General features: G+C 39.7%; 1 protein-coding gene across 2 annotated transcripts in view; it reads right to left on the reverse strand.

Moving 5' to 3' along the window:
- LOC120543635 (NACHT, LRR and PYD domains-containing protein 3-like) overlaps window positions 1–22427 on the reverse strand; it is a 40714-nt gene extending 18287 nt beyond the window's left edge. Inside the window, exons 1-3 of one of the 2 annotated variants that reach the window (XM_039776786.1) lie at window positions 21515–22427; window positions 21258–21362; window positions 20931–21098 (exon numbers count right to left, since the gene is read on the reverse strand). The gene's annotated coding sequence lies outside the window, so the exon portion shown is untranslated. The remainder of the gene's footprint in view (window positions 1–20930; window positions 21099–21257; window positions 21363–21514) is intronic. The other variant, XM_039776779.1, reaches the window with a different exon arrangement.
- Between the last annotated feature and the right edge of the window lie 709 nt (window positions 22428–23136).

Below are 23136 nucleotides of genomic sequence, written 5' to 3' on the forward strand. Positions count from 1 at the left end.
GCATGAGTATGGTAAATGTGACAAGGATGCAAAGATTAAATGCTGTAACTGTGGAGGAGAGCATAGTGCTGCGTTTGGAGGATGTGAAGTGCAGAGAGAAGCCAGCGAAGCCCAGAGCGTTAACATTCTAAGTAAAGTATCGTATGCAGAAGCTCTAAAGATGAGAAACGGGATAGAATAACTACAACACCAGTAGAATGGTCCAAAGAAACACAGTATCAGTTAATCGAGCCAGTCCATACACAGGTTACTTGTGATCACAAGTGTGAAGTTGGTGATGATACATTGCTAGTGAAGAAGGTAAACTTTGTGGGGTAACACTTTACTTGACAGTACCGACATAATCATGACATGACACTGTCATAACTAGGATGATGATACACACTCCAGCACAGTAGGTGGCGGTATGCACCTAAAAGTTGTTTGCAATCCACCATTAAATAAGAGTAGAAGAAGGACCCTCCTTTTCAGAGTCATTAGGTTTGTTTGAGATGAGCCAGATCTGCGCAGAATCGATCACCGGCGATCGCCGCCCAATGCATGCCGGTTAGATTTGTATCCGATCCCGACTTGCTCTGACGTCATGCACACGTGGGCAATGATAACCTCACGAGATCAAGGCGGCCGCAGTTTTTAGAGCCAGGCGCCGCAGTTGCTCTCCAACGACTGCAAGACCCAGGTGGACCCAGGGCATGCTGGGAAACGCCGGCCTCTCAGCTGATCTCAACATGATGACGTTTTATATAAACCTTTTATTGATTTTGAATTGGAGGGATTTTAACTGTGATTTGTCTGATTTAAAAGCTTATTCTGTACATAACACAGGTTGTGTGGCCGATAGTCATGTTTATAAGTCCAAGAGACTAAATCTGTTCAGATTATGGATCATTAAATAATTAAAATCAACAACAGATTGCATGTAAAGCATTTTGACGGCTACTCTGTCATAATAAAAACAACTGGAGACTGTGTACAAGCTGATATATGGGTCTGATAACATTTTATTGAATCGGAATTGGATCACAGTGTTTCTGTCACTTCCTGTTCAACCTGAAGGCTGCTGGAATCAGCTGGAAACTGTCCGACTTGAGAGTGGATTTTTGTCACCGCCCCCCCGGCTGCTGGTGCCTGCTCTCGTCCGCTTTACAGGCGAGGCGCAGTTCATCTCAAACGAGCCTAATCACACATGTGCAGGGCAAGATTGTGCAGCAGCAGATTGAATCCTCAGATTGCAGTATAGTTATTAGGTGTGCGTGCATCTAATGGTGAGTTCAAAGTTAGCAATTGATGTAATTTCTAAAGTAAATCTTAAAACAATGTATTGTATTTGTGTTTTTACTGTAAGTGGCAATGCATCATGGAAAATTTACAGTCCTGTATTATTACTGTAGCTACACTGTAAGTAGAGTTTTTACACTGGTTTTACAGCCACCACGTGGCATCATGGGATCGCTGCGGTCTGAATTTTGAATTTTTAGGCGGTTAGTTCTAAACGAACATTCTGGGATGAAGCAAACCTTCAAGAAGAAGAAAAAAGAAGAAGGAGCAACGGAACGAAGGTAACTTAACGTTATGTAACTTACTGTTAGCCTAACATATGTATTTTTATATCATAGAATATAACATTATTAGTTCTGCTTATTTGAGTGGGTGGTGACGGTTTTGTCTGCTTTAATTAGCGAACATAAAGTTAGCTGTCCCCTTGTGGTTTAGCTAAATTGGAAATAGGGCATAGGCGATAATAGGTGCTTTTACAATAACGTAGCTAGAAAAAGTTTGCTAGCAAACATGTCTCTTCCTCCATCAGTCCATTGAAATCAGGTTTGTACCGGTATTTGCTAACGTTAGCTAGCTTGTTCATCACAAATTTAGGCTATTTTTAATCTGCCTGAAGTAACGTCAACACGGTTCTTTCACTGGTTGGATGGATTGGCTAGCTAGCTCGACTGTCATTCTGTTTGTAATCTAGCTAATGTGTCAAATCTTAAACTGAACTGCACACGTGCATTTTAGAAAAATTGGTTCCAAGTGCTTGTCGTAAAAAGGTCTCTTCTCAACTTTCTTCGCTTACTGAAAGTCCGGTGTTCTGTGGAAAGATTTTCATTGCGACTTCTGAGAAGAATGCCACGTCTGCCTCCTTTCAGTGCTAGCTAGTTGGATAGTTAGCTGTTAGTTTAAAAAGGTAGCTAGCTTCTATGTTTGCTATCTTCTTATAACTTTTAAAGCCTATATCAAGAATAGATTTTATAACATTATCTTATATATTTCTATCTTTTTTTTTGACCGCTTTGCCAAACATTTTCAGACAACCACCACGTGTTGTGAGGGTGAGCTCATCCAGCAGCCAACTAGCTAGCGGCTAGTGAGCTTCACACAGCAACAGTCCAAAATGTTTCTTTGCAAGTTTAGCATGTGTGGAAAGGAATTTAATAGAGTTTGTGAGTTTACTCAGCACATTAAGTTGCATAGTAATAGTGCTAATTACAGATATCAGTGTGGTGTGCCTGAATGCTCCAGACAGTATGTTAAAATTCCTGTTCTTAAAGCTCACATGTACAGAGACCACAAAGCAGATGTGACTTTGAGGAATAGTCAGCGACCATGTACTCCTATACAATGTGACTTTTGTGCAGTAAGGTGTGAAACATCATCTTCACTAGTTTTTCACTTGAGGTCACATTTGCATGAAGGATTACACATTGAATGCCCATTTAGAGAATGTGATAGAAGGTTCTCCGTTTTGTTGAGTTTTGCATTCCATCTTTCTAAGAAGCACCGCAATGACAGTGTTGAACATGTAGAAAATGTAGGTAGGACCTGTTGCCAGTGAATCAGTGAGTCAGTGTGAACCATCTAACGTTAATTATTCTGATGATGAGCAAGAAGTGCCTGTTGCAGTTGATGAATCCCTCTTTCTTCAGAATATCACACTTTTCTATCTAAAACTTCAGGCTAAACTACTATTGCCGGCTACTACAATACAAACGATTATTGAGGGATATCAAGATGTCCATGATGTCAGTCTGACAAATCTGCTTAATACCTTGAGTGAGAAACTGTCCTTGGAATCCCAGATGCCGCAATTAGTAACATTATGGATTAAATGAGAAAAGACAATCTCCTCACAGCTTGTAACAGTGGGCCTTTGAGCACAGACCAGAAAAGAAAGACGGCTTTTAAAAAACATTTTAATTATGTTGAGCCAGCGTCTTAGTTATTAGGTATCAATGAGAAAGGTAAGGAATCGTTTGCCGAGCATGTGCCTTTTAAAAAAACGTCCATGCAGGAACAGTATGCAGCAACACGTTCCCAACCATCATCAGAATGTATTTTCCAGGATGTAAATGATGGGAACGGAGCTCAGTGCAGCCCTTTATTTAAAGCAGAGCCATCTTCTCTTGGTCTTATACTTTATCAGGATGCATTTGAAGTGGTTAATCCACTTGGTTCTTCTAAAAAGAAAAACAAGATTCTAGCAGTTTATCACACTCTAACAGATATTTTGCCTCATAACAGATCATCCATAGATCAAATGCAGCTTGTTCTCTTGTGTAAGGAGCCAGACTTCAAATATTTTGGGATGGACAAGGTATTTGAGCCCCTTATTAAAGACATGAAAGCTCTTGAGGAGACTGGCATCGAGATAAATAATGGCCAAATTGTCAGAGGTCTGTGTGCTATTTCGGGTGACAATTTAGGGTCTCACAGTATTGGCGGATTTGTTGAGAACTTTAGTGTGAGCCATTACTTCTGCAGGTATTGTGATATAAAAAGATCAAGATTTGAGAGTTCTCCATTATTATGTGGCAACAAGCGTACAGAAGAGTCTTTTCTGAATCATCTACAAAAATTAGAAAACAGTGGTACAAATTCTGAATGTGGTATCAAGTCAGACTCTCCTTTTAACCAACTGTCCTTCTTTCATGTTTGCCAGCCTGGATTACCCCCATGTCTTGGCCATGACTTGTTTGAAGGCATTGTTTCCTGTGACCTCAGTTTGTTGATTGGTAATCTAGTTGAGGAGAAACATTTCAGCTATACATAACTCAAGAAGTGCAAAAATCAGTTCAGCTATCAGGGAAATGATGCCCAGGACAAACCAGCCGATGTTTCACCAGGTAGCAGAAGACTTAGTGAACATGCAGTCCAGAACTGGTGCTTCCTGCGTTTGCTCCCTCTCCTGATAGGAGATAGGATAAGGAATCCATGTGAGAATGCTGCCTGGCAACTTGTGCTACAGCTCAGAGAAATTGTAGAGCTCATTTGTCCACCAGCAATCACTACAGATCAGTTTGCTTATCTTAAAATACTTATCGAGGAGTATATCTACTTTCGAAGGCAGCTCTTTCCCAATGAGCCCCTGAAGCTCAAACACCACTATGTACTTCATTATCCAGAGCTCGTTACCTACTTTGGTCCCCTAATTTGCCTTTGGACTCTCAGGTTTGAGAGTAAGCACACATTCTTCAAAAGATATGCTAGGAAGTTACATAATTTCAAGAACATCTGGAAGACAGTCGCAGAGAGACACCAGCTCTTCCAGGCATACTTGAGTGCAGGTGAAATGTTTCAGCCGAGTGTGTTACTGGATAAAGAGATGACATTCTATGTAAATGACTAAAGCGACAAAATCCGAGAGGCTGTTGTTGGTTTGCATTTTGAATCTAAAGATACAGTAGCATCTCACACAGTGACGGTGAAGGGCACATCATACAAAAAGATCATGTTTATTTTGCTGTGGAAAACTGAAGAAGAGTTGAGGTTGGCAAGATAGAGCTGGTCATTGTGCACCATGGCTCTGTGTCCTTTGTCTCAGAAAAATATTGTTTTAAGTTGAGGGACATTGGGGTCTACAGTGTTTTGGGGACACCCCAAGAGCAGTTTGTTAGCATGAGGCATGATGATCTACTGGATTATTATCCTTTGCCATCCTACACAATGTGTGACATTACAATGATCTGTCTCCATCACTCCTTTGCAGAGACATGGCTGCAGCACAGGAGGAGCTCAGGAGGGCTGTCTTGGCAGTATTTCCGGACCTCCCCGCAGACACACTAACTACCTTGATGGCAAGCCTGGAGGAACTTGGTGTGGAGAACAAGAAGGATATAAGCCTTCTAAGTGAAGAGAATCTTCTGCCCTTTGTCTGTGTGGTCCAGTCTAGAAAGCTTCTCCGTGACTTTTCATCTCAGGGTAACCGTAGGTTGGGTGGTTTGGGTTCTATGGGCGCTTCCAGGATGGAGGTGGTCGTCTGCATGGTGTGTCTATCAGGACACAGAGCACTTTTATCCTTCATCATCTTTAATGATCTTTAATTCTATGTATTTTAGGCTACACATTGAAATGTTCACAGTTGAACTCGTAAACCTAGGGTGCGTTCATACAGTGCCTTGCGAAAGTATTCGGCCCCCTTGAACTTTACGACCTTTTGCCACATTTCAGGCTTTAAATATAAAGATATAAAACTGTAATTTTTTGCGAAGAATCAACAACAAGTGGGACACAATCATGAAGTGGAACGAAATTTATTGGATATTTCAAACCTTTATAACAAATAAAAAAAAAAAATTGGGCGGTAAAATTATTCAGCCCCTTTACTTTCAGTGCAGCAAACTCTCTCCAGACCTTCAGTGAGGATCTCTGAATGATCCAATGTTGACCTAAATGACTAATGATGATAAATAGAATCCACCTGTGTGTAATCAAGTCTCCTATTAAATGCACCTGCTCTGTGATAGTCTCAGAGGTCCGTTTAAAGCGCAGAGAGCATCATGAAGAACAAGGAACACACCAGGCAGGTCCGAGATACTGTTGTGGAGAAGTTTAAAGCCAGATTTGGATACAAAAAGATTTCCCAAGCTTTAAACATCCCAAGGAGCACTGTGCAAGCGATAATATTGAAATGGAAGGAGTATCAGACCACTGCAAATCTAATAGACCGGCCGTCCCTCTAAACTTTCAGCTCATACAAGGAGAAGACTGATCAGAGATGCAGCCAAGAGGCCCATGATCACTCTGGATGAACTGCAGAGATCTACAGCTGAGGTGGGAGACTCGGTCCATAGGACAACAATCAGTCGGATACTGCACAAATCCGGCCTTTATGGAAGAATGGCCAGAAGAAAGCCATTTCTTAAAGATATCCAAAAAGTGTTGTTTAAAGTTTGCCACAAGCCACCTGGGAGACCCACCAAACATGTGGAAGAAGGTGCTCTGGTCAGATGAAACCAAAATCGAACTTTTTGGCAACAATGCAAAACGCTATGATTGGCGTAAAAGCACACACAGCTCATCACTCTGAACACACCATCCCCACTTGTCAAACATGGTGGTGGCAGCATCATGGTTTGGGTCTGCTTTTCTTCGAGCAGGGACAGGGAAGATGGTTAAAAATTGATGGGAAGATGGATGGAGCCAAATACAGGACCATTCTGGAAGAAAACCTGATGGAGTCTGCAAAAAGACCTGAGACTGGGACGGATTTGTCCTCCAACAAGACAATGATCCAAAACATAAAGCAAAATCTCACAATGGAATGGTTCACAAATAAACACTCCAGGTGTTAGAATGGCCAAGTCAAAAGTCCAGACCTGAATCCAATTGAGAATCTGTGGCAAGAACTGAAAACTGCTGTTCACAAACGCTCTCCATCCAACCTCACTGAGCTCGAGGTGTTTCGGTAAGGAGGAATGGGCAAAAATGTCAGTCTCTCAATGTGCAAAACTGATAGAGACATACCCGCGAAGTCTTACAGCTGTAATCGCAGCAAAAAGGTGGCTACACAAAGTATTAACTTAAGGGGGCTGAATAATTTGCATACCGCATTTTTCAGTTTTTTATTTGTTAAAAAGGTTTGAAATATCCAATAAATTTCGTTACACTTCATGATTGTGTCCCACTTGTTGTTGATTCTTCACAAAAAATTACAGTTTTATATCTTTATGTTTGTAGCCTGAAATGTGGCAAAAGGTCGAAAAGTTCAAGGGGGCCGAATACTTTCGCAAGGCACTGTAAATTCACTCCGAGCACGCTCTGCTACACTCTTGACGGTTCGGAAACTGCGCTCATTTAATTTATGAACGCACCCCTAAACTCTTAACTATGTGATCTGTAGACTACTTTTATGGTGCCACTCCCATCATTGCTCCACCATCATAGCCTCTCTGCCATAGCCACCCCATCATAACCAGTAAAAATGAATTGTTATTATGTAGCCTTACTAGCCTATTTCATGAACTATGCCCTGAGTGTGCTTTGTGTTATGTAGCTTAATGTGTTCTCTGATTTTAGGATTGTGTAAGTATTCCAATATGATTGTGGTGATGGTGTGATTTTTTTTTTATATGGTATGATTGTGGCGTGATTTATTAACTGATGTGTTTGGCTGATTGTTAAATCCACTTTTGTTTTGTGTCCTAAAAGTTGCAACATCTTGGAATTCCCACCATGGGCACCAATCACCTTTTTTTTTTTTTTAAAGCGTCACATGATGTGACCTTGGCTGTCAGGTGGCTTTCTACAGTTTTTTTTCTACCACGACAAAAAGTTTGAAATAAATGAAAAATTAATGGTTTTGTTTTATAGAAAATATGATGGGTGTTTATATACACCATAGTATGTCTGGATTATAGGGGTCTAATGGTAAATATTTGTTCAGGTTACTTCTCAGCCCTGTCTCCTCCTGGCTCTCCACAACTCTCCTCAACCCTGTCCCCCACGGGAAGTCCACAACTCTCCTCCTCCACCTGAGACACCCCGAACGTGCAACCCAATAGCTCGGCCCTCACCACGCAGACCATGGCCTGTACATTTTAAGGTGGGGCAGGGGTGTTGGCGATTCCTAAAATATATTTCTGGGCCAATGTTCAAAATAGCAATGTGGCCAGTGGCTGATGGCAATGGCCAATGTTTGTTTTGCTCAGATTTTGGTATAAGATTGGACATGTAAAAAATTAAAATTAAAACAATAATAAATGGAATAGAATGGGCTGGGTAGGCTATGTTTTGTACATTATTGGTATGACATAAACATCAGCCACGGTCTTCGGTGAATGCCACTTTGTTGGGCCGATTCGCCTTATTCACGCCGCGGCCATGTTAACCTCAGCCTCATTTTCGTTTTCAAAGTGACACAGCGAGAAGCGTGTCTATGATCTGGAATTCCTAGGTGCGTTTGTGTAGGACGCCGGGGCCGTAAGGAACATATGAACAGCTCTCCTAGGTATGCTTTTTGGCATATTTAATGCTTCACGTAGGCCCATTTCCCCCATATCACAAAATATTAAATATTACATTTATTCCAGATGGACTGCAACTCAACCTGCTTACACAGCGAGGTGTAAAGTTGGTGACGTATGCCTAGCCTACATCAAATATCGAGAAAGAAAGCAAGCAGCATACATATTAAAATACTTAGCGACAGGGTTCTGTGAAAGCATCTATTGCAGGCTATATTTTGGATCACAAACATAACGCAGAACTAAGGTCAGCCTAAGGTACCCCATTTCCCTGTGAGTTAATTTCTTGCTTTATACTGTTGTTGGGAGTGAGGGGGATTAGATAAAAAATTCATATAGCCTACTATTCTAATCGTGTTCAGGCTTTTCAATTCTCTTTGGAAAACCCTGGAAAAAAACATCGTTGGAGCCACTTAAAGTGATGGTTCGGAGTAATTTACCCTAGGGTCCTTTGCACCATGACCTCGAGCCAAACACCCCCCCAGAAGCTTTTTTCACCTGGGTCTAACATTGGGTGAGTTGAAATGTATGGATGTCTGTAAATGTATCAAAGCTAGAACACAAATATAACTAAACCCAAAATCCAAATCAAAATGCCTTGAGGACGGAGAGCGAATGACTTCCCAAACACTACTACTTGTAGACAGGCGAGCAATCAGGTGAAGCTGGTGTCAATCAGTCCTCATTAGCCAATCCCCAGCAACCAAAGGGACTTAAAGTGATGGTTCGGAGTAATTCACCCTAGGGTCCTTTGCACCATGACTCGGAAACACCCCAGCTTTTTCACCCTTCTAACATTGAAGAGCATAGAGTAGCTAGTCAGCTGAATAGCTTAGGGGCAATGGACCCACGTTTGTATCTCGTAAAATGACCCTACCACCCAATGATACCAAAGGTCTACACTAGTACAAATAGGTTATGCACCTACAAAACGATGGATTGGAAAGTTTTAGTACACCAGAAGTTTATGAACACTTCGCCTGCTCTCTTCTGCTCTCTGTTGCTGCTGCTGCTGCTACCTGCAGTTAGACGAGTGCTTAGGGCGTCTACAAATTACTACACCGAAAAGAGATACAACAAAAATATGTATTAATTTTATGATTAAAATAAGGTAATGTCTCCAAACTTACCTCAATTATTACTTTGTCTCCTGCTAGTTATATTACAGCACTTACTTTAAAAAAAGTTAAATTAAAAATATTTTTGTTGCATCTCTTTCGGTGTTGTAATTCGTAGACTCCTAAGCACTCGCCTCACAGCAGCACAACAACAGCAGAGAGCAGAAGCCAGCAGGCAAGTGTTATTTACATAAACTTCTTGTACATTTAGCAAACTTCTTCCAATCCATCGTTTTATGAGTGCATAACCTATATATACTAGTGTAGACCTTGGTAATCACTTCGGCAATTATTAGTGGGGTCATTTAAGAGATACAAACGGTCCATTAGCTCCGCTAGCTATTATTCAGCTGCGTAACGCTACTCTACGCTAACTTGCCCAATGTTAGACCCAGGTGAAAAAAGCTTCTGGGGGGGTGTTTGGCTCGAGGTCATGGTGCAAAGGACCCTAGGGTAAACTACTCCGAACCATCACTTTAACTCGCTACGTACAATCGATTTTGACAGGCCACTTAGTGGAACTCTCAACAACTGGCTACAGACAGGCCACTTGGATGTCTTTGATTAGATTTTGCACTGCTTTCTTTGAGACTGATGCTGAAATTGACTACAAATGCACCCTTAAAAGCTTATATCCTTGTATCCTTCTCTTTTTTTCACCATTTTCTGTTTGCATTCTTAAAGGTCCAGTCAGCAATCGCAAATTCTACTAGACCAAATCCTGCCGCCAGAAGAGCAATGGTCAGAGAGCTTGTCGATCAAATGATGGTGCACAGTGCAAATCCAAATAGAGGGATCTGTTTGAAAGTTGTAAACGATATAATACAGAAGTACCCCACATGTGTTGGGGATGTGGATAATGAAAATACAGCTGGAGCATCGCTCGTCAAGCAAGTAAAAACCAGAATCGAGCATGTCAACCGAAACAACACATTGGCATGGTTAAGAAACAATAAGCACAGCAATCCCCACGTGAGGACCAATGGAAGCGGTCCTGTTGATCAGTATGGATGTGTCCGATGGGCACCTCAAGAACCTCAACGGCTGATGTGAGTATAACTTGCAGTGCTTATACATAAATTAACCATTCCCTCACTCCCTCCCTCCCATCTATGTCCTGCTATTTTGTAATTGTTAATTACCAGAAATCAGTCACCAGCCCCATCCTTTGCTATGGACACTTTGCACAAGTTATTCTAATACTCCATAGACTGATTAGCCTGAGTATCAGACCGAAGCCAGCGCTTCATTCTGACACCCATCTCATTCAAAGCATTTACAAAAGTGGAGGGCTTTAGATACCTTTTCAAAAGAAAACTTTTACCATTTCGGAGAACAGCCAAAACGTCGCCCCTTCTAAAAAAGCTTTGCATGCAGAATACTGTTCTGGTTTCAGAGCAGTTATTCCAGTAAACCATCTGATATATTGCTTGAAAAGGGGCCCTCGGCTGATTGGTTCATCACGTTTAGTCCCATCCACCCCCAGCACTCATTGGGATAACATTCTTCCAGAGCGTGCTGTACTCGTTGCTCTGAATGGGAAATCCATACCCAAGACGGAGCCTACTCAGTGAAGTGGGTGGAGTCCGTGGTCTGATTCAGGCTAGACTCTGATGGGTTAGCCATTGCTTCCTGTCATGTAGTTCATCAAATAATTTTAATTTACTGTTTTATGGCCATGGCATCCATATGTAAAAACAATATTTGCCATGTGCAGCTGTTTCTACATTTGGCACCATAAATTGAAGCTGATTTCCCCCTTGGTGTTGAGTAGAACATGACAGCTTTTGTTTTCTTTGTCATTGTTTACTCAACTTACCCATGGTTAACTTAAGGTTTTTATTCTCCAGCCCTCTGCCAGGGCTGCCAATATCGAGAGAGCTGTCACCCTGCCAAGCACACATCGATTAGTTGTACCAGGTATAATCTTCCCTTATTTTTTTGTTTTTTGTTTTATTCATGTGGTTGAGGGAGGACTGTTGGGCCTAAAAATGTCTTTCTTTGAGTTGTTGATGGAGGGTGCAGTGGTCAAAGGAGATAATAATGTGGTGGCGAATTTTATTTTAACCATTTCATTTAATGATTGTCTTAATGAGTGTTTAATAATTCCATAAGATTTATTAGTTTTGTTCATGTGTAGATTCAAAATGCTTCAAGTGAAATAGCTGGCAACCGTGAACTTTCAGCCTAGTAGAGTTTTTATTTTTTGAGGAACTTCTCATTTGTTTTAACTTTTAGCAGATAAAGTGAAGAAGGCCATAAACTGTCTGAACCGTGTCTCCTTCTGCCTCCTGAGATAAACTGTTGTTTAGGCTAATGTTAGGAACAGAGAGCAGAGGGGAAGGTGAGACAATGGTGTGACTGTTGATGATGTCCTCTTTTCAACTATGGCCATGCTAAGAGATAAATGTAGAGGGGTGGCTTAACGAAGTTTCTTCACTATATGATGTTTGGATGTTTAAACTTTAGGTTAGAAAGACATTTTCAGTTGTGTACCTTTGAAACTGTTTTTCTCCATTTGCAAATGTAAATAAATACTCAAAGACCAAACTTTGGTTTAATTCTCAAACAGTCGTTATTCGTTTTGATTTTATCATGAATATCACTAACCCTGCTGCTTCAAGGAAAACTTCCACCACAGGAGGTGTGTGAGTCTTTCTCCACTTGAACATTAATTAATTCATGTTAGGTGGCTCTAGTGTGTTGTGCAGCTTTTAGTTATATTGGTAATGGGTTTCAGGAGAGATACTGCGCCGCGCAGACACGTGGATTATGTCCATGGAAGGAGCAAGTGTGATGGGCCCCCACAGCAACCTCCTGCATGGATTGGCAGCAGTCTTCGCTGCCTACTATGTCTTCAACTTGCAATATCCGGCAGAACCCGCAAGCACACTTGAGTTCATCCAGAGGTGTGTTTGGCACTGTCATGAAAACGATCATAGCAATGACTTGATATATGAATGAATCTAAATCAGTGTTTATGACTTTTCTGTAATTGACATTTTTGTTAGAGTTAGGGATGTCAGTAACTGGGCCTAGCCCACTTAATACAAAAACATATTACTTTGCATTTTGAGTGATCAGATTTTACACATTACTTTAGGTATAAGAAAAAACTCAAATTATGCTATCCAATTTAGTAAGAAAGGTATGAGCGAGGAGAGGAGCGGGGATGGGGAGAGAGGGATGACTACCGCACACACAGACACTCACTCAATCTCTCACAGGCACACACTCAGGGGTTAAAGTATTCCGGCACCGTGCCGGATCTCCACCGTGACACGGTTGTGAAGAAATTTTCATCAGGATAGAAATTTGGGAAGGTTTATCATTTTTGAGTTCCCCAAAACCAATGGCAGCTCTCATTTAAAAAAAACAAAAAAAAACGTGTTTAGCCAATCAGAAGCAAAGTAGCGCGGGACTTGTGTTCGCTAGCTATAACAACGTGCAGCTATCCAACAAGATTAAAGTTTTGTCTGTCTCGCAGATGCGTGATGTGCGAGTGTGTGGAAAAATAGAACAAATTCCTATTTTAAAGCACACGTGCGCGAGGTCCGCGCTGTCCACGTTCCTGGTTTAGCCGGATTTATTGACAACACTTGAACCTACGCACGCGTAGAATTAATGCATACTACGCATGCGTAGAGGCCCAGTGTTGCTCGGGTGTTAGAATCACAGTTAAGAGATCTTTCTTTCTTTAAACAATGCTCATGAATTTAGACATGAAAATAGACCTACCCCTCTGCATCTAATAGTGTGCTCGTTTGGGAAATAGCTGAGAGAATTATTAAAGTAAATTGAATGAAAATAGTCATTTAAAAATATACAGGCCTATATAAAATAGGAAATCAGATTTTACCGCTTTTAAAAGGAGATGCATCACGGTTTCAGCACAATTTCTATCAGATGCACACCACTCCAACCGGTGCACTCGCATCGCAGACCCTTGCATCGTGCCAAGCCACACACACACACACACACACACACACACACACATACACATAGCCTACACCGACTCTCAGTCTCACACACATACACACACTCATTAATTCATAAAGATCCCTAAGTGTTTCATGTCATGGTTATTACCATGTCATAACAGTCTTAAATGTTACCTGATAAGGGTGTTTTTCCCCCACTGTTTTCAGAACCTTTTGCGGCAGAGAAAAAACGAGGGCTGAACGCACCAGTTTGCACACTTTTGAGAAAACTGCTGGATTTTGAATTGGTGGGTAGAGGACATTAGTGGGCAGGGGGCATTAGTGGACATTAGGCTTTCTTATTTTAAGCCATGTTGCTATGCTAATGCTAGGACATGCTAGTTGCTAATATGCTAGCTTTATTTGTTTTATTGTTAGTCATGCTGCTTAGCCTCAGGCGGTGTATTAGCTTAGCAGGTCAGGATGTAATGTTACCTATGCTAATTGCATATTTTCATAGGACATGGAATTGTCTTTCTTTTTGTTAGTTTCAGAACCACACCCAAGCTCCCAAGCTTTGATTCACCTGATCATCTCTGTTCTGTGTTGTGGGTGTGAAGACTTAATGTGTAATAAATCTTTGAACGACCTTGACAAGCCTGGTTTTTGTGTTCTGACAGGTTGCTGCCGGAAATTAAGAACTACGTCCCTCATCACCCAAAATCCTTTTCACACTGTCCGTTGCTACCCCCCTTAATTTACTATTTGTGGTCAAATTTGACCGGAGAGCTTTAACTGCTCTTATTTTAACATAAATGCCAATAAAAATTACTAATGCTAAAATTATTTTTAATAGAATATTTATATATATATAGAACAATGTTAGAAGGATAATAAGAGAAGTTCTCTCAGGTCAATTTACAGGTAGAGTCTAGACCCAACAATACCCACCCGAGAGCAGGCATTTGGCGTGACAGTGGCGAGTTCAGCCTGGATCTGGAAGTCCTACAGGATCTTGGACATACTGTATAAGATAAAACTTAATATGTGAATGTGCGATAGTCTTTGTAATATAACAGCCTGAATGCAGAATGTTTGGCTGGTTGTTGACACATGTAGGGCTAACTATGTACAAATAAAATGAAATCAGTTTCCAAGAAGCTGCTAAACAGGTTGTATGGGCTGAAATATGTGCCACCAGAAACTGAATTTGAATCATTTATATTTGAATTTGAATTGCTAAACTTGAATAATTGCATTAAAAAACTGAATTTGAATCACATAATTTGAAATTATATTGTTTAATTTGAATCATTGCATTGAAAAACTGAATCTGAATAGTATAATTTGAAATTGAATTTATTCGTTTGCAACTGAAGTCCAATCAAATTTGATCCTCACTGAAAATGTACCTCTCTATATATCTTCACATTCAGTTCTCACAATTCAGATTCAGTTCTCACAATTCAGATTCAAATTACTGTGACAGACATCCGGGTAGTTGGAGGATAAAGGAAGAGCAATATAGCGCAGACCACAAAAAAAGTCTAATAAAGCGATATTAACAGCCAACAGCAGGGGGCGCTAATACGATCACTTACTGTATGCTGTGTGTAAAAAAAACTAAGGAAAAAGAGTAGGCCTACTAGTCTGGCTATCACCAATCCACAGCCGGGTCATGATGAGGGACAGGCAGCAGAGTTAATTTCACATCAGCAAGATGTACTGGTAAGTGCCAGGAGGTGTGCATCATGATTATGAAAATTATCGTGCCATTTAGTGCTGTAAAACTTAAGGTGTTTAATAATTTCTGTTAGGTTAATTTGAAACATTAAATGCGTTAGAAATTAATCGCGGGTTGACCGCGATTTCACTTGGTTGTATTTGAGAGGTTGTAGTGAGCTCACTTTTGCTGCTAGGATGAAGACTATGGTATTAAATTAAACGGGAAAACATCAGGCATGCATTGGTACCACTCTAAACATGCTAACAAACAGGGAAGGGGGCTAAATAATTCACCAAAGTTAACCAAAAGCTTAACCAAAAAATCCTAGCTTGCACTTTCTGTCTGTCTTCCATCAGAGTGCAGTTTTTCCTAGTCTTTCATATATGTGTTTACTATTGTGGAAAAGGCAAAGATCTGGTGGTTGTTTGTGAAAGATTCGCAGACAGAATTGATAGGGCCTAGTCATTTTCATCATTTCACAGCCTTAATATGAATCAAAACTGTAATATGACATTGACAAAATATTAAATAGGTTATTCAATGCTAATTCTTTAACACAAAGCAACACATTATATCATCAATAATAGCTAATAACCTATCTTTAAAATGATTTTTTTATTCAGGTTGAAGATAGTTGCAGCACAAAAGTGCAGGGAAGTGCCAGTATGTCCCAGGTTGCTCTACATCGCAATATTTCACACGGCCCAAGTCAGATAGTCACAGCCTGGAACAATTGTTTGCTTACCACCCTCAGCAAAAGCCTAAACACCTGTCTCTACAGAGAGTGTTTAGTTGTAAAGATGGTACCAACCGCAAATGGCTAATAAACACAACCCCAATTATCATCATTGGTTTTGAGATGTTACTTGCTGTGTATTGTGACATAGTATCAGGACTTCCTGGCTATTGTCTGTCGCACACGGTTAGGGGTGAATGGCCAGATGATGGGCCTATTTGGGAGAAAGTCCAGGATTGGTTTTTAGCCCCGGTCCATCCCTGCCTTGACCCAGAGACTCATAGATAATATAATCTACCTGTTCACAATGTTCAAAATGTAATGCCTGGTGTTAGTAGGCCTAGGTTTATAAGTCACATTCTTCCACTTAAGTAAACTTAAAATGAACTATCGTTATTTACTATTTGTAAATTTGTAAATTGTTATTCTGAGTAAGTAACACTCATTAAGCTTATACTTATTAAGTGAAGACAACTTGTTTATTTTAAGTAAATGACACTTAATTAGCTCATGGTTTTTAAGTTAATTAAGCTTGCTTTTTCTGAGTAAGTAACACTCAATAAGCTTATACTTGTTAAGTGAAGACAATTTGTTTATTTTAAATAAATTACACATAATTAGCTCATGGTTTTTAAGTTAATGCAGCTTGCTTTTTCTGAGTAAATAATTAATTAGCTCACATTTTTTAAGTGAGCACTACTTAATACTACTGACTTGTTTTCTGGTACAGTTTACAGACTGAAAATGACTATACAAGTAGCATATACATCTATTTAAAAAAATCTATCTAAAAGAATGAAATGAGAAGGTTGTTTTAGATGAATCACATCATTTCTTTATTTTTAATTATCTGGCATTCACATAGAAAACCACCCTGCCATTTAACATATTTATAGTACACTGTAAACCCGAATAAGTTACCAGACTTACAGTTTTGAGTTTTCAAACCACAGGAATAAGTTCACAGAACTTTAAAAAATAAGTACACAACCACACCATGTGACTCAAAACTTTAAAAAATGACATTTAGTTTAACTAACTTAATATATCTTAAAGTCATGAATGTCTGCTTTTGAACAATTAAATGTTAAAATGAAATAGAAAAATAAATAAAACATTTAGAAATTAAAATAAAAAAATAATTTTAAAATATACTTAAATAAATTGTATATTAAATAAATAAATTTGAGAGATTTTTAAGAAGAAAAACTCAAAATTCTCTGATTCTATCCTTCGAAATGTGTTCCTGGTCACTTAAAAGGAACACGCCGATTTATTGGGACTTTGTCTTATTCACCATATCCCCCAGAGATAGATAAGTCCATACATACCCTTCTCATCTCCGTGCAGGTCTTAAGTCTGTCAGACGCACCCACCGCAAGCCTAGCTTAGCACATGTTGTGATTTGTATAGGCACAGCGTGTACAAATAACAAGGTCACATAAGACACAGACATTTTCTAACCGTATACATACTGGGAACTATATTCTCAGAACGGGCGAAACACTGCTACTTCTGCAGAGTGATTTGCACCTGAGAAGCCCCGTGGTGAGGAGCAGAGAGTTCACCTAGAGTTCTGCAAGCAAATCGCTCCGCCCAAGTAGCAGTGCTTCGCCTTCTGAGAATATAGTTCCCAGTTTGCATACGGTTAGAAGATGGCTGTGTCTCATGTGACCTTGTTATTCGTACACGCTGTGACTATACAAATCACAACATGTAAATGGGAAAATGTTTGCATTATTTTGTCACTTATTAGGAGCATAGATGGAGCCAGTTACCTCCAGGATCTGTGCTAAGCTAGGCTAGCGGTGGGTGCGTCACACAGAGTTACGACACGCACGGAGATGAGAAGGGTATGTATGGACTTATCTAACTCTGGGGGATACGGTGAATAAGTCCCAATAAGTAGGCATGTTTCTTTAAGGCCCTAGGAAATAAATATTTATCACAAATTTCTGATATTGACCAGACAACTAATCAGAAACACTGCTTTTGGCTTCCCGGCTAATTCCTGAGTAAGGCAACAGTGTAGCAATTTGGATGAAATTTCAAAAATTCTATAGAGTTTAAGAACATTTTCACTTAAAACTCGAAAATGTAAATGTTTTACATAACCAGTATCAAATGCACAGTGAAATGTGGGTCATTTTGCGCAGCCCACAATGGTTAAGAAAAACATTAAAACATACAAAACATTAGCGTTACTTTTGCATTATATTAATGAGACCAAAGGAATATTGTGTAGTTTGGGCCTATTGGCTGAACACCTGCAGTAGTGCAGTAACTTTTTGAGGCATTATTTAGACAAAAGGAGATAACTTTGAACTAGCCTTTTATAATGCTTTACCCTGCAGCCTTTTTTCAGATGAGTTTCTACATCATTAATTCATTCTTGAGGGTCTGCAACCTTGGGGATAGTTTACCACTTTCTAGACCAAGTTAAATCTTTTAAGTGAATTCAAAAGTGTTGGTCAGTGCTTTGGGATAGCTGAGGTGTAGTGAATAGATCACTCCACAGATTACCAGGAAGGCATCGTCAAGTCTGGGGAGGCTGACCACGGCATCACTTTCAATGACGACAGTGATTCTCACAGGGTGGTAGTGAACTGGACTTGCATCGTGGTCACTGATGAAAGTAATGAGGCCCACTGCAACACCATCAAGCTCTGGCTCATCAGACTCATCCTGAATGAATGAATGAAAAAAATGATACTAATCACAAACTAACACATGGAAGAGAACAGATGACATAATTTGTCTTTCCAGTCCCATTGAAATCCAATACATCTTTTACAAAAGAGACCTGGGTCTCATTGTAAGAGTTGAAAAACATAAGATCGTTTTCTGCACACATGAATTAGCCAAATTACCAGAGAACAGAGTGTTGACTGAAACCAAGGACATTTGTAAGAAAATGTTTTACTTAACATTGAATAAAATGCCAATACAGTTTAGATAATACACAGTAGAATCTGTTAGTGACTTAAGGAGACTCACCGTGCAGGTTCTTAAAAATCGCAGATACACAAGGGTTTGGAGAACAGTAGTGCGCTTGGTGTGGATGTCATGGATTTCCTATTCAGATAAAAACAGAATTGTATGTAGGATTCTCGTAGGGGACAGATTTGATCATTGGCAAATTATCAAAGATGTTTTATCAATATTAATAAAGTTATGAATATGGTTATTAATAACTTTATCAAATCGACAAACAATCAAAACGGGGCACCACCACGCTAGTCAGGGACCAATAATCAAACTGTGGAACAGTCTCATTTCTGTGTTAATCCTTTAAAAAGGAAAGAAAGGAAGGGGTGAATCCAAGCACGGACCTGATTGACCAGCAATTATTACAACAAGTACACAAATAATCACAAGCAACTGCTAATTAAGTATAATAAGATTTATTAACGTCACAATTATCAGTAGCTAATCAATAATCCTTCAATAATAAACATATATCTTTTACCATATCACAACCAAAACAAAACCAAAACAAAGCAGCATGTGTCATGGACACGTCTGTGGGTGTGTGTGTGGGTGTGTGTGTGTGTGTGTGAGCGAAGGAGGAGGGGCGGTGTCAAAATGTAGGCCTAACACAAAACCAAACTGGCTACTCCTGTGAGCTGCACAAAACTATTTAGCCTCAAGAGGGCGGTAGTGGTGCTGCGTGCAAGGGGAGGAGCTGAAGAAGCCGAGGGGGTTGCTAGGCAACGCGCACGCTTAGCCTAGTATGCTAGGTCATGTGTTAGCTCTGTACAAGGTGATGCCGACTCCACGTGTGAAGCTAGCCTACCGCGTTAGCTCGGGAGATACGCGGCTAGCCTGTGTCGTGTGTGTGTGTGTCTGTGTGTTAGTAAGAGGAGAAAGAAAAGGACTCAAAATGGACTCAAAGCAACTTTGAGTCCATGAAAAGCGCTATATAAATTCAATTTATTATTATTATTATTATTAAAGAGAAGAAGAGTAAAGAAAAGAGGCACTTTGATCTTAATTATCGATAATGACCTAGTTCCCCTCAGCCCCTGTGTCCTACAGACTGAGACTTTTGGTTTTGCTGAGGGAAACGTCACTATAACCACTCCAGTAGCTAGCAGCTGATTTTCGCGATTCTATCGCAGACAGTAAATTCCATGAAAGGAATGAATTAGCAGGTAGCGATTACAGTTATACCCAGCTACTTAAACACAACATGAATCAACGGAATAATTGATCGTTTATACATTCACAGCACAGATTAATAATCACATATGGACCAGTACATGATTAAATCAGATCACATTAATGGCAACAATGGTAGTGAACCCTTTTGCTCATTAGTAAACACACTACTTATCTCTGCCCAGACGTCAGCCCTTTTTACGGTGTGTTCAGTCCGTTTGTTCCTGTCGATAGATTCCCACAGAAATGAAACGGAACGAATCCCGGGCGCTCGTCAGGGCCACGGAGAAACTCCCTCCAAAAAGGCAGTAAGGGGAAGAGTTTGGTCGACTTTGAGAAGTAAAACGTTGTTTCCTTCTCACTGCAGTTATGAAAAACACTGGTGCGTTTTTCATAGGATCCTCTGAAATTAAATCCACTTTCTACAGAAAATAGAAGTTGAGCACAAGCGCTTGCGTGTCTCCTGTCAGCAACGGGAGTTGCAGGTGAAGACGAGGGGGTTTCCTAGGGTCAGGTTATTTATAGGTTAAGACCCCCTGCTGTGTTTATGGTCCCGCTGAACCAATAGGATGACTCGAAATTCTTGAAAGGGTGAAAACTACAGTCGTGTAGTCCTTTGACTTCCTGCCAGTTGTGATGCGTTTCCCTTCTGGCTGGCACTTTCACATAGAGGTGTGAATTAACCAGGCTTTGAGGTTTACATACAGGCCAAGATTCCTTTGTCTTGGCCACATGTCCCCTTGTCTCTGAGCACATGTGTGTCTTGTATCCAGAGGTCAGTTTAATCTGAGGCCTTTTGGTTAAAATCGGGTTTAACCAGACTCTTAGTCCCCAACATGTATATACTTAAGAGTTTACAGAACAAAGCTGATTTTAAACAGACCAATCAGAACATATGTCCACAAATAACCTGTTAACATCTTGGCAAACACAAAGTGGACAAATTGCAAAATTCACAAATCTCATTTGAATCATTGAACCTGTTCAATGTTCCACTGGTTCAACCTATGAAATGTGTAAAAATCTATTTACCTGTTCATCGTGGATTTTTTAAATTTCAGCCAGAGCATCTGCTGTCTTCCCAGTTATTGGTGCCTTCTGTCTGAATAAGGTCATCATTAGAGGAAGATGGTGGTCAAGCTCAGCATAGCACGTGTTGGGCAGGTTCTGATTTGTAATCCGCTGGAACTCTGCATACAACTACATAGAAATAACAGCCGAAGGAGAATACAGCAACAACACTTATTAAAAAAACAGTTCAATTTCAAGAATCTTGCACACATTTATAAAGCAAAAATATCGGCCAAATGAGTAAGAATCACAGTTTTCACTTTAAAAGAGAGAGCTGATCCATATTACCTCAGACTCTATTTTGAGAGCAGGCCAGAGGTCCATGATGTCGTTCACTGGTGGGCAGGACATCACTATGGTCTGTCGGCGTAGGGGAAATATGGTCTCCATCATCTTCAAGTAGAAAAAACAATGATATGTGTATGTGGGAGTGCATATGATTTAGGGTTACCACATTAAAACATTGTCTGAGAAAAAAAAACAATTTAAGTTATTGGTATTTAGAGGAGGGGGGGTGATAAAAGATTTCACATTCATTGGATTACCTGGTATCGTTATCACATTTCCAGTTATCTTCCTTAACTTCTTGAAACTGGAACAGCAAGATGCAAAGGCATAAACTGATATGAAACTGAACAATTAAAAGCATTCAAAGAGTGTCAAATCATAAATACTTCCATTTATAAATGTTCCCTGTTAATGATCTTTTCATTTGAGCCCCAAAGTGTCAAGTTACTAAAGCCATTAAACAAAATTAACATTACTGTAAAGAAAAGCAGCCACACTTGAACCTTACTGCATTGTTAATCAACAATAATGCCATTTCTACAAACCAAAGCTTTACTGTTAAGGGTTTTTACTTTATTCATCTTTGTCATAAAAAGCAGCTTGCCTCCAGCAGGGTCATTTGTTTTAAAACCGACGCAACACAAGTGGGCGGGAACGGGCAGTTGACTCGTTCATCCGTTGTACAATTCTTCAGTGAGTCTGGGAGTGGTAGGTCGCTAGTTGTGCTGCTGGAGTCTATACTGTCTATGGCTGGAGTGTGTAGCGTTAGTGGTCGCGCTAAGTGGCTAGCTCTATAGCAGCTAACCTATATCTGACAAGTTGCCAATCCCAACAAGACTCCCGTGATAAGCCAGTGAAGGGCGGGGGCTTGGAGAAGGTCTACTCTCTCTGAGACAAACACATAAAAACATGTATAAACTAAAAGTGAATGAATGTTAACATTCAAAACTTACAACAAGCCTACAGTCTGTTGCATCCCGCCTTGCTGCGTTGTTCAAACTTTTCTTCGTCTGTGTTTTTCCAAAGAGCGGTAAGGAATCAGTGTAGTATGCAAATTAGCGCCACCTTCTGTTCACGTTGAATCAGAGATTAACTTGCCATACAAAATTATCCCTGCAGCTGCTTAAATAAAAATAAAAAATATAGGCTACATTAAACCGATGACAATAAAAAAGCAAAAAATAATAAAAATAAATACATTTTGTCCTCCACTAATGTCTAATGCATTTCAGACCATTTGCTGATTGCAATTTATTTATTATGATCGATTTTACTAATTTGGTGAAGCACTTTGAGATTTTATTGTATTTTAACATGTGCTATATACATTTTTTTTGTGAGTTTATTTATCCCTATTTTAAACAATAGAAATATTATAAATATGTTAAATGGCAGGGCGAATGCCAGATAATTAAAAATAAAGAACTGATGTGATTCATCTAAAACAACATTCTCATTTCATTCTTTTAGATAGATTTTTTTAAATAGATGTATATGCTACTTGTATAGTCATTTCAGTCTGTAAACTGAACCAGAAAACAAGTCAGTACTATTAAGAAGAGCTCACTTAAAAAATGTGAGCTAATTAAGTATTTACTTAGAAAAAGCAAGCTGCATTAACTTCAAAACCATGAGCTAATTAAGTGTAATTTACTTAAAAAAAACAAGTTGTTTTCACTTAACAAGTATAAGCTTATTGAGTGTTACTTACTCAGAATAAACAAGCTGTGTTCACTTAAAAAATGTAAGTTTATTAAGTATTGTTTACTCAGAACAATTAAGTTGCACTAATTTACCATTACTAAGTTCAATGAACTTACTTTTTTCAAGGCAATGAGTTTCCATACATTTTTTAAGTAAAGTCAACTTGTTAAAATTA

Source organism: Perca fluviatilis, chromosome 2 (assembly GCF_010015445.1).
Source record: "Perca fluviatilis chromosome 2, GENO_Pfluv_1.0, whole genome shotgun sequence".
Taxonomy (NCBI): domain Eukaryota; kingdom Metazoa; phylum Chordata; class Actinopteri; order Perciformes; family Percidae; genus Perca; species Perca fluviatilis.